Raw genomic sequence first — 16,694 nt, 5'->3', positions numbered from 1 at the left:
GAGGGGCACGAACACGATGAGAAGCGTGAGTAAGCAAATGAATAAGGACTCAGGGAAAATAAGTAGATATTGATATTAATATACGTCGCTTGACTCAGCAGCGGTCGATCTTACGATAAGTAGAATTTTCTATTTAATATACATGAGAATAAAAGAGCAGTGAAAGTAATACTCTTAACATAAAATTTGTTAATAGAAAATTATAAGTATTAAATGGAATATTTTTTACGATTAATTATTTACAAATATTTAAACAATACATTGTGACTTCGATCGCTACACAATTAAACAATTTAAGAAAAAGAAATCGGACACAAACATTATTGGAAAAATTAATTCGTGTATGTGTTTCGATTTCCAATAACTTCTCACAGCTGCGAGTATCCAAACACATCGTATAACGTTAAAACGAAGTAGGGCACTGCAATTCAAAGAAATAAGCTTTGAAGAACAACTACGTATTGTATATCGATTATTGGCTGTCCAGGCATTACATCGACTAGTGTTGTTCCGTAAATTTTGAAGTTGAATTTTCTCGCTTTCGCCCTGTCAACTTGAAGGTGGGTTGACATTTGGTTCACGATTTACATGTTACATATAACTTCAACTTCGAGAGTTTACGATACGTATTCGCATTTAAAATGATTCGTTGTATAGCACATCTTTATCAGATATACGTAATATTACAAATTGTGATTACCTGTCAATGCTCATGCTTCCAAACGATAATTGTTCTTTTCAAAAATATCAAATTTTCATTTTTAATATTGAAACATATATAGACATATGTATGCATATATTATTTTATTTTACTTATTTATGATACCATCACTCTTTAAAGGTGCTATTATTATTCAGAGATCGCTTGAATAATTTTTAGGAGCAAATATATTAATAAAAAGATATTACTATCAAAATATTACAAATCTCTTCTACTGTCACCCAGTGTTTACTGTCTATTTATGATGCTTACTACATTACTACATTAGTATTTTACATTACTTGCAATATATACTATATATTACTTTATTTCTCTTCTTTGTATCAATCTAAAATGCAATTACTATTTATTCAATAATCAGTCGAATTACATAGCAAACACACGAGTGCCAGTTAAATTCTTTATCATTCTCAAATGAAATCGATTTCCTGGAGGAACATCGAAAACGTGGTTGTTTGTTCGTTTTTCCCTGCACGCACTAAACAACTCCACAAACATTGAGTTGTTCGTGGAGGCAGACCGCAAATGTAATTCAGCGGAGACCGCGTTGCCGTTGAAAGCCTTATAGTCTGCATAAACTTTGCGCAACGGCGTGTAGGCTTGAGGCAGAGGAACTCGCTACGGAATCTGGTTTCTCGATCGTCTTACTCGGTTGGCACTAGAGAAGGAGAGAGAGAGAGAGAGAAAGAGAGAGAGAGAGGGAGAGACAAAGAGAAACCGCTGTTTCGTGGATGTACTGGTGATGTCGTTGGTTTAACGGCCCCGTACTCGACGACGGCTGTGTAACTTAATGAGCATAAAAGCCAGAGGCACGATTAATACGCGCGCCAAGCGAATGCGACGGACTTTGGATAGCTTTGACGACGAAACTCGGAGAACAGCCGCGATGTAAACGAGGAAAGGTCCAAGATCACGAGGGCATTGTCTCGAAAGAGCCAAAGAATACAACTAAAGGCGAACTTTCGATTTGAAAAACGTTCGAACGAAGGTGTGAAGTTGTTCCTTTAAAGCGTCGACAGAAAGTCTTTGAAGTAGAGTCTCGTCAGCCTTTGAACGTGTCTAAGAGGGTTTACCCTCTTTTCTCAAGGAATCCTCCACATTATCGTACGCCCTGCCGAGTAAACACTTACTCTGATCTTTTTTTAAAAGACACACGACCGAGCCGCTTCGAGATGCTTTGATCGCGAAAGCTATTCGAAAACAAAATTTCGATTCAACCAGTCGAAACGACCAATAAAATATTTCGACGTTTCATCCACAAATAGAAAGGAAGTAGATTTTTTTCTCTCTTCCTTCCTCTACTCTTTCTCTGCCACGGCATTGTTTTTATATTTACAATTTTTCTACTCAGACGCGAAAAGTTTATCTACGCTCGTCTCGTGTTCCAACATTTCACGTGGTACGTGATACAGCTATGAAAAAAAGCTCGGATAAGCTTTCGACACAATGCAACGTGGAACAGAGAGATGCATCGCATGATTTCTTTGAAGATCTTGAACAAATGTTACCTTTTAGCATCAACTGATTAAGAATGCCATCGTGTAATTAGCTTAATTGAAGAAACGTAGTTTCTTGATAAATATTAATTACGATGTAATTTATTTTTAGTAATATCGTAATGTATTCGTATGTATTCAATAAATTCGATATTCCTTTACGTACTAAAAATTTAAATAAATACATATAATGAAAAAATGAGGGTTTAATAATTTATGAAATTCAATGAAATAAAAAATATATAATCAATAAAAAATGGAAAATTTCTGTTTTCAAAGTAAAATATAAATTTCAGTAATGTGCATACGTAGAAAAGGAAAGCTGTTTCATTGTCAACATGGAAATTCAAAGGATAGGGATAAATACTACAAGCCTTTACACTTCTAGGCCCTGTTGTTTCAAGTTTCTATATACATTCCTATCCATCAGTTTCATTAATCAACGACGAAAGATTTAAACATTTGAAATTAAATGTCCCGTTAAATTCCATTTCTCCGGTTGTACACGGCCTCGGTGCAATATTTCCAAAGTAATGGCCACGTTGTTACGATAAAATTAGCTTATTTATTTCGTTATCGTCGCGACTCGTCGAAGAAAAATGGCGAGAATAATTCTTCCGCGGATAGGTGGCGGGAAGTGAGGAAAACTTCTGTACCACCGTCTTCAAAGTAGCTGGTGTATTCAAAGTTTTTGGCATCCTTGATGTTGATATATCGTGATACTTTTAAGACGCGTCAGCGCATATTCAGCAAAGCTTTTTCAATTCGTTCCTTCTTCGACAGTACACGATATTCGATAACTCTGATCGTTTTTTCCCCTACCCAATACCCGGTTATACGCGCCCTACCCTTCGATCAGAAAATATAACTCGATGAGGATGCTGTTATTATACAGATGTATCATACTTTACAGATAAACGAATCTTTTTATACTAACGTATTCTCATTTAATCTTTAAATTAAATATACAGATTATTGCAGATCATGTAATTGTTAAGTCACAATAAAATATCATTCAATCATCAATAAAATATCATAATATTTCAAGGCTATCCAGTATTGTTGTGCATATCACTTGAATAATGTATTTCTGTATTTTATATAGCAATAGATAATTATGAATTTTAAATCTTATTTATAATTTAAAAAATATTTTTATTCAATTGTAATTATATTTAAAATTATGTCACGTTATAATTATCTCCTTTTACGTTAGTTTAACAATAACTTATTAGGTACAGAGAATAATTATGTAAATAAATGCAACCAAGAATGACCTTATTCAACGTTCTCCTATTCTTTCTGAAATGTTCACCAAAATTCACCAAATTTGTATGAAAATTTTCATTGCTCGCGTGCTTTTCTGTTGGTTCTTGTACAGTCAAAACTTCCAAACTTTCAAATTCTTTGTCCCAGTTTCGATTACTCGAACCAAAAGCATCGATGTTTCTACGTGTCGTTTTCCATGTCATGTGTTATATAATTTCAAGGTAAATGTTGCTTTGCAGAGATCATACTAGCTTCCAATGGTTATACATCGTGCACCGATGTGTAAGTACATAATGTTGCTATCAATATTTCATGATTTTGCAGAATAGAAACAGCGACTAATACGTAGATATAAATATAGCCATTCAATGCTTTTTAACATAATATATACCTTCTAACAATATCCTCTTAATTTTTTTATTTCTTTCACCCGAAATATGAAATATAAATGAATGATGTGATTAATGAATTACGTTTCTTTATTGTTAGAATTAGTTTATTTTACTTCTTGGAATTATGTTATTTTATTGCTGGGACGACTGAGTGAAAGAAACTGACTTTTATGATAAGAAATAACCATTGTACTTGGTAATACTTGGGTCCATGCTAAAAATGATTTCACAAATCAGATTTAGATTTCGAATCAAGATCTTCAATCGAGTTTAAACTAGAATATTATTCGTGTTGTAGGAGTTCTGTAACTCCTGCAAATAGTTTCTTCAAATATGATTAAATACGACTGGACAAGTACCTAATAACTTACATTTTGTTCAAGACAAAGAACTAATTGCCCTAATATCTATAAACAGGAGTGTATGCACATTTAAAACAAACTTTCGTTTAAAATAAAAGGAAAAGAGGGAAAAATAATTAAACAGGTGCGGTAAATGAAAAATGAAGAAAAAAGAGGAATTCTTATTCACATTTCTTTGATAATAATCCAGAAATTCTTGTCTATATTTCTTCGATTTCCATTCACACGAGCACTTTCTCCTTTCGCTCTACATCTTCCAAGAAATTAAACGTTATGTCGCAAAAAAGTAACGCGGTAAAAAAGCACGTATTGGTTCTCTTACCCTGTTCATCCGGTGACCATAAGTATACCGTCGTTGTCGAGTCATTACGCGAGTTTCACACCGCTGCACCCATGGAACTCGAAAGCATATTACGCCGGAATATGTAGCTTTATCGCACGACCTGTGCTCGCCGCCACATCCGCGGACTAAAATCCACGCCTGCTAGATCCCGCTATATATAGGGATAGTGTGTAGCAGATTTCCTTCGGTATTAAAATCATATCTCGGAGAAGAGAAAAGGAGACAAAGCCAGAGAAACGTAAAGAGTGCAAGCAATACGATAGGGAAAGACAGATCGAATGTTGGATAAAGATACAGAGAAGCGACAGGAAATATGGAGAAGCGTTTCGAAGCTGTGTCCGGGTAAAAAGACATTAACGCGACGTATGTATATACATGGAGAGTAGCGTGGAAAGGCGTTCGACCATGTTTCCAGATTTTTCTATTTATTTCACAGTATTTTACTAAATAGATATGCAATAATAAATGGTATATATAAATATATAGAAATAAATCAATTGAGATTATTTTAGTAATTTCTTTTTTTACTAAACTTACACCATTCTGTAGAGAAATATTTAAGTATTTAAATAGATAAGAGATTAGAATTTATATAACATATTTTATCTACGTCAAATTAACTTTACATTCAACATTATATAATCTTTTATGAATTCCGAACAAAATCATGTAAAATTTCGAATACGTAAATTCTGTAGATAAAGTAATAGTAGAAGCGATAGATGAAACTACTCTGGGATACGTTAATTCGTTAGTGTTTTAAATAAATAAATATGCAATAATAAATGAGTACTATATGCAGTTAAAATGAATTATATCGTAAATTATTTTACACCAAAATTAAAACCACATTTGTCAACGTAATTTACGTTCGATCAACTAAAGTATTTGCAGTTAAAATCAAGTAGGATATCTAGAATACTCTTCTTGGAAGAAACCGAGTAAAATCAGTCTGGTACTTTTGCGACCGCTGTATGTACGCGACGCTGGTTATTTTCCGACGTGCATGGATATAAATATATACATACATAGGATTACCACAGGGCAAACATCAGCAACAGACGATACCATGGTACGCTTCGCAATTCCTTAGGGATTAGTATTTGCTTTACCCCTTCGCTATACCTATATCGATCCATTTTGTGACGTAGATGCATGTCTATCGCAGACTGTGTACCTGGCTATACACGTTTTCGAATGTTTGTCGATAATTTCAATAATCTCGTTTCGCTCATATCGAGTGGACAAGGTGTAAATTAAACAATTGTCAAATTAGTATATATTTTATTAAATATCGCTGTTCCAATATCACGATTTCTCATATCGCTTCGGGTGTTTCGGTAAATTTCCTCCTCGTGAGAAATATTTTCTCTTTGAGGAAAGGGATTCGTCTAGATGCACTGTAAGCACTGTGTTTCCAATTTCGAAATGGCCAAGTTTCGATCAATCGGGGAACGTTATGTTTTCTGACGAGAGAACTGTTCGCGGCAACAGAAGGTTTGCTTACATTCAATTACGGTAATTTGCGTGGCAGATGGATACCTATATGTTTCGTTCACGATACTCAATTCCGAGTAGATGTGTTAATAATTAATTCAGCAGTGAAATGCTTCCGTACGGCATGCTATGTATTTTTGCTGTGCAACTGTTTTAATAACTCGAAACACGATTGTAAAATCCCTTGTGGCGACAGCTTTTAAACAGCTTCGATTTTAACGTGATATACGGTACGAACGAAGCAAACTTCTGTTAATAATGCGAATACGAAAAAAGGTATTATTCGGTATTCGATTTTATTTCAATATCACTATTTTATTTTGATACTGTTCGTGTAGTATTATGCTAGTTTATATTGTTCGAATTTATTTGATACGTTCTTATATTTTTTGAAAAAGTCAGTATGTAGATGTTTATATACTTAAGAATATTATTATTACTGCGGTTATACTGTCAGTAAATCGAGAATTTTCTTTTCAAATGCAATATCACTTTTCAAAAGCGCAAATCATTAAAATATTATTAATACCAAATTTAAATGTTATTTTATCTGGATAGACTTAGTGTAAAATTCAACGATTTAGAAAAATAGAATTCATAAATCATGAGCAATACAGCAGTATCTCTTAGTTATTGAAATTTTATATAATTAACATATGATTCACGTAAAAAACTTTTTTATAATTTTTTCACGATGAAAGTAAATTTAATACCTTTTACACGTACATGTACATTTAACATTTTTATATACATTCGTTGAAATAAATTAATTTTTATAAATCCTTCCCGTAGGACCATGCGCACTTGCTTGAGTGTCTGACCATAATCCGCCTAATACTACTTACGCCACCTGCTATCGTTTTTGGTATTTTCTTTAACATATTCCATTTTCCTTTTTGTAAAAGTGACAACACATTCGCAAATTATGTCCCTAAATGGAATTTGTGTTACACTGTGTAGGATTGAAAGGAAATATTATTAATTAAATTACTTATTTTTGATTTCAATTATTTCTCTTCGACTTCACGATTAGAAGTTATATTCGTAACTAAAAGTTCTGGAAACAATTTACGAACGATTCAAGAAGAATGTTATTGTAAAACTAACATAGCTTTGATTTCAACTCAAACTTCCTTCAAAACTTCGATTGAAGTGATATTTCTGCATAAAAGTTTCAAAAATAAAGAATTTAAGAAATGAATATTATTTGGTTAAAGTTTTCTTCAATTCGTCCGGCATAAATAATGGTCATTTATTAAAATTAGATTACTATCGTAACAGTAACAATCTCGAAGCAGTAAACATAATAATCAACAAATATCTATACGTCAAATAAAGCTTTATAAGAATGATCAAAATTCAGGCAACGTTACAGAAATCTCGTTTCTGGATGCAAAGATACGCAAGCGATTCAATCCCTTTGATTTCGCGGTTGACTCGAAAATCGCAAGATCAGTAGGATCAGTATCTAAACGGAGTGAAAGGGTCGAAGATAACGCGACAGGGGAAGGAAAGAAGGGAATGCGAAACATATTCGCACGGTACAGGGTTGAAAATAGTCGGTAGTTCAGCGTGAGACGATTTATAGCGTTAGTAAGGGGCGACGGGATGTTTGGCGCCATATAACCATCATTCATTTTGTCAATAGCGCTCACTCCTACAATGGATTTTCGTGTACGTATCAGAAGCGAACAGCTTTATTCTTTCAGGCTGTCGTGGCGCGAATCCAAATGCTTCTTGAACCCCAAATATGTGACGATTCTTATTATTTCCTCTGAGTCCTTTCGTCACGATTTGTGTGCAGATGTCTACGTATTATTAGATCCTCGTTGACAGAAGAAACGAGCGCCGTTTCTTCACGTTTCCAAGTAAAAACTCATTTTTAATATTAGCTTCATTCTTTTTTTCTTTTTGCGAGTTGACCTGATGCTGAAGTAATAGATAATGAATTTATGATATCAGGCGAAATATACGTCTGAGAAAAACGAAATAAATGTAGGAAATGTAGGAGATTAAAAAATTATTAAAACTATTACGAATGATCTCATTTCTATCAGTTTGGAAGAACCTTCATTATTCGATTAAATTCAATTTAGAAATTAAATAATCTGAAGATAAAAGGAATAGTTTGAGTTTTAACAATAAAATCATCGATCATCAAGGCTGTCTCTACATATCAATACTTAAAAATTAATTTTATCAAAATTTTCTAGTGCAACGAGTGAAATCAACGAAGGATTGAAGATTATCGAAAATTATTTCATTCGCAAGATTGTAATTAAATCACGCTTTTTCGAAAAGGCGGAAAAATTACGTTACTACTCGAAAGATGAATAACTTAACGGAATAAAGAATGAAAGTTCTTCTTATGATAATTCAATGAAAAAGTAGGACGCTTTTATGTATAACGTTTTCGCAATAAGGCTAGATTACCAGCGGCACTTACGTTAAAGTCGAAAATCATTGGTTAAGACGTTATTATGCGCAATTTTCACGACGTGGTCACGAAAGAATAAGTTTACGTGAAGGATGAAGATTACTGTAACCTATGCGATAAAAATCATAAAAATGTAGCGCAATTCTATATAAACTGTGACCGGAAATACAAGAGCGTGCGGGCAAGTCATAATGATTAGTCGAAGATTGATTGGCGTGCAAGTAAAAATGCAACTAGACTGGTAACAACAAACAAGGTGTGAAAGATATATGGCATGGTTATTTTTCCTTCATAAACAAAAACTATAAATTAGTTTATTTTCACATATTTTATTCTATCCTTGGTTCTTCATAATACTTCGTATAAGGATGAATTATATAACAATTTAATTTTTACCTTTATTTTAAATATTTATTTAATAGTAGTTTCGAATTATAATATAAACGAAATTTATTACTTATTACGAGTATTACGTACGAGTATAATGCTTAACTATGAGAGAAAGAGAGAGAAAGTCAGGATTGATATTGCGCTATAATAACATGCTATAATATGAAAATTCCTAAGATATTTAGCAAAGCAATTAAGATAAAACCCGATATCGTTGCCTGGAAATTATTGGACGATATAAAAATTGAAGTTACATGGAAACGGTTGTGAACAATGTACATGAATTTATTTTGGAGGTTTGAATTTACAAGCATAGTTAGTTGGATCGCGATACGTCCCAGTTCGAAGTTCAACTAGAAAATTATGCAAATATGTACATTCATAATTCATCTTGATAATTCAAAAACTATCATTTATCGCTTTTTTCAAAGATACCATGCATTTTTTATTCATATAATTATTGTCGCAGAAAGTCATAAAATTGGTTTGCCATAAATATAAATAAGTATCATGCAGAATTAATTAAATTTCATTATTTTTTACGACGCGATGTTAATAAAACTGGAATAGAAGATAATTAAAATTTGCAAATGGATAAATATCCTATATTATAATCATTTTTAAATATTAGAATAAAGGTTTATCATTTAACTATTTATTAGTTTCAATTTAACTAATTTATTAGTTTCTATTATATTTTTAAAATAAAAGATATACTAATAATAATTCGAGGGCATTTGAAGAATGAAGTGATAAAATGGGACTTTTTCCGAACTTGTTTATTATGCTCAAATTCATCATTTAAATCTTCAAAAACATATTTTCTTCAATACTATATAAAAATCCTATAAAATATTTTTCAACCAAATTTTTTGCTTCATTTTTTAGTGGTTAATTAAAGTATGGTAGCAAAAGCAATACATTCAAAAGAGTATAAAACTCGACAGCATAATATCGTCCTAGTAACGAAATGTTCTTCTAATTATGAACACATGGTCGACAAGACGATAGATCTAAGGGGACTTTATCAATTAGTCGTGTTAATTAGACCGTCGAGAGAGCCAGTAGACAACCTATGACCGCAGTGTTGCCTCATGCTGGCCCATCTTCCACTCTGAGACGACTACATAGCTTTGTAATCGTGCTATCGGTAGCACTACCTATCGATTCTTAAACCGAACTAACATTTGGATAATTTACGTCGATAATCTCATTGTGGTAGTTATCTTTACATTCGGTTTACAATGATTGCTTTGCATTTGAGAACCATTTCTGAATGGAACAATTGACTAATCTATTTTAACTTGATTAAATTTGGGAATTGAAGTTCTTATCGAATGAGATTATCAGAGTGGAACGGGAGCATTGAAGAAATATCCAAAATTAGCAACGATTAACTTCAAATATAACATTAAAATTATAACATTGAACACTGTAACATTAAAATCAAGTTAAATTGTATAAAGGTATATTTTTGCAGAAAATTTTTCTCACAATTTTGCAATTGTTATGAACTATTTCCGTCAAACCATAATTAATGATAAACTTTATTTTTTTTTATTAGAAATATTCCTTTATTGAAACTAATTTTGTTACTCCGGTTACGCTTTCAACGTGCAAAGAATGAATGTATTGTTATATTTTTACAATTTGTTCGTCTGAATTACAATAAATTCACATTTCAAACAAGCTACAGCTGTGTCATACTTTTCAAGTAAGACACACAATATTCCAAACATATATTCCTCCCCATTTTCCTCGAAACATTAACAGCCATAAACGCCCTCACTATTCAACCGAAACAGAAATCCTCACATAAAAGACACATCGAAGAATTCATTCATGCGTAAACCTGTACCTAAGCGAAGAAAAGATATCTGTGCTCATCCGTCGACAGGTAAAAAACGATATTATGCGCGAGATGAGCTAACAAGTACATAGATCCGACAGAAGTAGTTTGTACCCCATTGAAGCCTCGGTCGCATGCTTCTTTTCCCCGAACGGGATGTCATGCTGGTTCTCCAGTCATAGTCACGATAGGATAGCATCGTACGGCAGAGCTGGACGTTTCAACGGTCGGGTTAAAGCTTATGCCAGATAGTTTCCAGCAGCGATCCCGGCAAATGGACCAGTTTCCATAAACATGAATAGGACGGTGTGCCTGTTCTCGTTCGAGCACACCGCTTGCTTTCCGCCGACGTCGGAACGGATGTACGGCCTGGCGGCGTTGAATTCCACCGATGGACTCGCCAATACCAACTATCACTCTCGACCTGTTCGGCATTCTCGTTGAGGCTTGCCTGGGGACGCATTCAGATGATCTGTGTTGGCATACACCCCCGCTCATAAGTATTACGACACTTACGGGAGCTTAGGTAAAGCTAAAAAATGATTACGAAGTTATGAAAACTTCGAAAAATCGAACCCGTCAAACGCCAAAATAACCAAGTCCCCTTTTTACACAATTCTGCTATTTCATTTTTCAGGTTCACAATCGGAATCTGATTCTTAAGAAATAAATGAATTAATGCTTTACGTAAGATTATTTATCGTAAATTCCGAAATAACTTTAAAAAAATAATACTTCTATTATATATTTTCTCTTTTTTTTTGGGATTTTATCACTATTTATATCATCTTCTTGCAATGAATGAACTTATGGAAATGAATCATTTGTTTCTCGAGAATTGAATATATATTAATCGGAACATTTACGTAACGAAGACAAGAAAATAATAAAAAATGAAGTTGATCGGTTGGCCTTTTCATACTTAGAAACGGGAGTCTACGATTGCCAACAAATCACGTCAACTTCGCTGCGACCTGTGAATAGGATATTAAGGATTTCCTTCGCGTTTGGTACGTCCATGGTTCACCAACGTCTCCTACATGTTACAAGATCTATGTATCCGTGCTTTTGTGCCAGAACGCATCCCCAAAGGGAGGACTGGCCAGCATCGACGTAGAAATGGTTGGCTCGTTTGTCTCCCCAGCGATGATCTCGGCGATTTGCCGTTTCATCAGCCCAATTTAAGGACCACCGCGACCGTGGGACTTGCTCCTTCGGATGCAAGGTAATAGAGCCGACTGATCGTGCTCATGAGACGTTCCAAGCACGTAGACAACGTAATACGCGTGCAAGGTTCCCAAACCCCGCGATTCCTGCACACCGTGATGATATCGACTCGGCCGAACAGATTCGATACACACCTCCATGCTGTGACTCTGGTTCTATTTAGACGGTCGATGCAATTTCTAGGTGTTCGTAGATCAGACAGAAAGGGTGCAATTTCGTAGAGACCAGGTTTACGTTATTTTATAATAAATTTCATTTTTAGTTTCGAACAAAGGCACGCTTGTTCAATGCGTTTTGAATTTATTCACGGTCAATTCTATAGAAATCGTGTTTATTGCGGAGCGGTGTGTGTTGTGTGAACTCGTGTAAGTTAGACCAATTTCGTTATGCTGTCACGCCAACTTGAATTTTGTATCCGCGTTTTTACAGAGTCTTGGTTATACATATCGACGCTGTGGAAATCCTTTTACATATATAACTTGATCAATGTTTTGTAAACTCATTTCCAAAGATTTATACTATCAATTAATCGTTTGGAAGTTTCCTAGTCAACTAAAATACGATAGTCATAACAAGAACAATTTTTTTGTAATTTTACTTCTCTAATTAATCCAAATATTGATATCAAAATTTGAAGACATATTAAAGAGGCTTGATTATTATTTCTACGTTATTTATTTTCATATCATTCAAATTATATATTATTTAAAATAAAACAAACATATAAAATAGAAATCAGAGTTGTATATGAGGCAACCAAAAAGGTGCTTATTATATTTTCTGTAAGAGCTATGAAAGATGCAAAAAATGTAAAAAGAAGGAACTTATCAAAATAAGAATGACTATTTTGCTAAATAAAATTGTATCCCTATATTCGAATATCATTCTTTTCCACTATAAAAGAAGCGACCTTCTTTCTTTTCTTGGTTACCTATGTATATTAGTATAGGAGACTACAAATTTCCATAAATATCCGCAGGTTATCAATGGTAAGAGTTTCTACAGAATACAACAGGAAAATAAATAATTCAGTTCAAATATAACAAAACTCACATGCTGATACTCCGTCGCTATCGCACGACCATAATATTTATCCGAGACACGGTGAACAGTTTCAATAGAATTATTCTTCTCTGTGCCGGGTCAGAGTAATCCCCAAAGGGACTGCGATGCAGCAGATTACGTCGATGGAAAAGGGTTTCATTCAGCACGAGTAAAACAATTCATCAAAATGCTGTGAAACAATAGACTACGAATCGAAAAAAAAGGGATTGTGAAATAAAGGCGACACGCTGGTGGCAGGTGAAAAAAGGGTTTCATTAACACCGCTGAAAAACAATTGGAATGGCTCCTACCTTTTCCCAATTTGATTTCGTCGGAAACAAAGATTTCAATGTTTAAGTAAGATTTGCTATCGAGCCGCGATATAATTATAATTTTGAGGTCTTGGAACAATAGAAACACTCTTATTCAATTTTCTGTTGGTTGTTACGCACGTTTTCAGCGTTTTCATTGTGAAATTCAACGAATCTCGAAAATCTGTGAGACCAAGGAGCGAATGTACCTATACAATACGTGTCCTAGAATTGTTCTTCCAACGATTATCAAATTTCTGCTCCCACCCTCTACTCAAGTTCTATTTACAGAGTTTTCCTGTTCAGCGCGCAGCATGCTTCTCCATTTTCAAATGTTAATTACGTTTAATTCCGACAGCATGTTGTTACATTTATTTTTTTAACTACATAAATACGCTAATTGATAATTAACAAATTGTAATATACCGCCCATTTAATATAATTATAACTTTACCAGGATTAAATATATATGTAGATATTATTTAATTTCATATTTCCAAATTTTATATTTCCATCGTACCCTCATTTCGGCAGACACGAAGGCTTTATAATGTTTCGAGCAGATATTTAATACAAAATTGAGACAAGAAATCGTGCATACCAATAAGTTAACGTTGGAACAATATAATTAGGTCAAAAATGACAGAAAGGAGGAATCTCTTACTGTACATCAGAGAAGTAGCAATTCCTAAGAATATAAAATGAAATAACATCGAAGAAATGACATTCTTTTAACATTTTTCTCTTTACGCGCTGATCAATATAATAATTAAAAGACAATTTTAACTACGTGTCTAATGAACCTCAAACACTGATGAATCTATGTAGTTGTCTAATGCCTCTAATGTACCTGTTGTACCTTAGGTATCTCTTGTACCCGATCACATGATGAGCTTAATGCACTTGACATATCAGATGCGTCCAACCTAGGCTCGAAGTGCCCAATTCACGTAATATGATTCACTTGATTCATCTGATTCGCTTGATTTGCATGGATTATCTGATTTCCTCGGATTGCTAGAACATGTTACAAAAGATAGATAGAGCATGATACAAAAGATCCACCATCAACAATTAATGAAACATTTAATCCATATATATATATATATATATATATATATATATATATATATGCACACAATTATTTAGGCTATTTTATGTTAGACATAGGTATATCTTCTCTTGTTCGGTTTGTTGTTCGGTTTCTCTTCAAAATTTCCTATTTCTGTGTAATTTACAAGAAAATTTACAAGTAACAAGATAGAAGCCAATATTGTCAGATACTCTCGCACAATATTAACCAGTTTGGTAATAAAACAAGCAAAATTTCACAAATATATTTTACAAATTACAAATTTTCTAATTATCCTATTTGACAAGGAACTATATAATTGTAAAAAATGAATTTATAACCAATGGCTTAGCAATTAATTAATATCGTTAGCTAATAAATTATTGTGCAAAAGGAACCGGATAATAAAAGATGTTTTCGCGTGTACAGTACATTAGGTACGCTGACTAGCTGGGCGTTCGCGGAGCCTTGACCCCTCGACGAGAAGGACCTCAGCTACGAAGATAATTGGAAATACAAGAATTATTGAAAGTACGGTCTTGTTTTTTCCATAGGATTTTGTTATGACATACGAGATTAACCTGGTGGAGAAATTAAGATATTGACCGGAATTTAATAAGCCACCGAATATAAAATATATAACAGTCGATGTAACTTTCAGTAAAATAAACAACGATAACAATAACCTGTTGGATTAAAATTATGGTTAATAAACTATAAACTAAGTAAAATAAACTAAGGTTAATGTTACAATGAGGTATTCAAGGGAGCAGGGAAAAATAAATATTTAATCTGAAAATCAAAAAGAACGATAATTTTGGTAATACGAGAGTGATTGATAACATATTAAGTTAAATCTTAATTTAGGAACGACCACGAATAAAACAAAACATCTCTTCACAAAACGGCACGAAACCTAATTTCTTCGAAGTACATATATCGGAAGACTTATGATACTGGCAACTATATAGATAAACGAGGAAAGTTGCATGCAAGGAACACGATGCAACGAACGTGATTAAGATTTAGCTGCCATAAAAACACGGGTGGCAAACTGTCGAAAATTACAGGACCTGTATAATTAATTAGTCATGCAGTGGATTGGATACCTTGCAGGGAGCTAATTACTCGCACCTCTTTGCCAGTCACCGTGTCATGGTGCGGTTCGACACTGATACGATGCGATGGCTGCTGGAATCTCATCAACAGAGCTCGTACTGACATGCCCGTAGGTCGAAAGGCCTATCGATCATATGACCACAACGAGTTTCAAGACACTGACCCTATATCGTGTTGAATAATTTGACATTAATTAAGTCCTCTTAGCTATACAACGTATGACACAGGTACATCTACTATATCAAATGAATCTTCGTAATATCGATATAAATACATTTCTACGATAAAATCAATAAATATAAATAAGCTATAATGGTCAAATTGGTTAATTGGTTTAATGATAGAAGAGCAATTATAAAATATGAATGAATTAGACGAACAAAAGGCAGCAATAAATCACAAACGGACGCAAAACTAGATAATATGATTTCTTTTTATTACATTCACTACTTTCTAATTTAGCGATATGATAACAAGGTTATCAAAGATAATAAAGAAGTAAAAAGCAAGCGCAGTAAAGCCTTGATTATCGGAGCACAGGTTAAGAAGAAAACGATCCGCCAGAGATTGGAAAACAAAGACAGAGACTGAAAGAAGTTGTTTGGTTTCTCTTCAAAATTTTCTGTCTCTGTGTAATTTACAAGAAAATTTAGAAGAAAATGTACAAATTTAGATAGAAGCCAATATCGTCAGATGCTCTGGCACAATATTAACCAGTTTGGTAATAAAACAAGCAAAATTTCACAAATATATTTTACAAATTACAAATTTTCTAATTATCCTATTTGACAAGGAACTATATAATTGTAAAAAATGAATTTATAACCAATGGCTTAGCAATTAATTAATATCGTTAGCTAATAAATTATTGTGCAAAAGGAACCGGATAATAAAAGATGTTTTCGCGTGTACAGTACATTAGGTACGCTGACTAGCTGGGCGTTCGCGGAGCCTTGACCCCTCGACGAGAAGGACCTCAGCTACGAAGATAATTGGAAATACAAGAATTATTGAAAGTACGGTCTTGTTTTTTCCATAGGATTTTGTTATGACATACGAGATTAACCTGGTGGAGAAATTAAGATATTGACCGGAATTTAATAAGCCACCGAATATAAAATATATAACAGTCGATGTAACTTTCAGTAAAATAAACAACGATAAC

Source organism: Bombus huntii, chromosome 5 (genome assembly GCF_024542735.1).
Source record: "Bombus huntii isolate Logan2020A chromosome 5, iyBomHunt1.1, whole genome shotgun sequence".
Classification (NCBI taxonomy): Eukaryota; Metazoa; Arthropoda; class Insecta; order Hymenoptera; family Apidae; genus Bombus; species Bombus huntii.
This window is presented reverse-complemented; position numbering follows the sequence as displayed.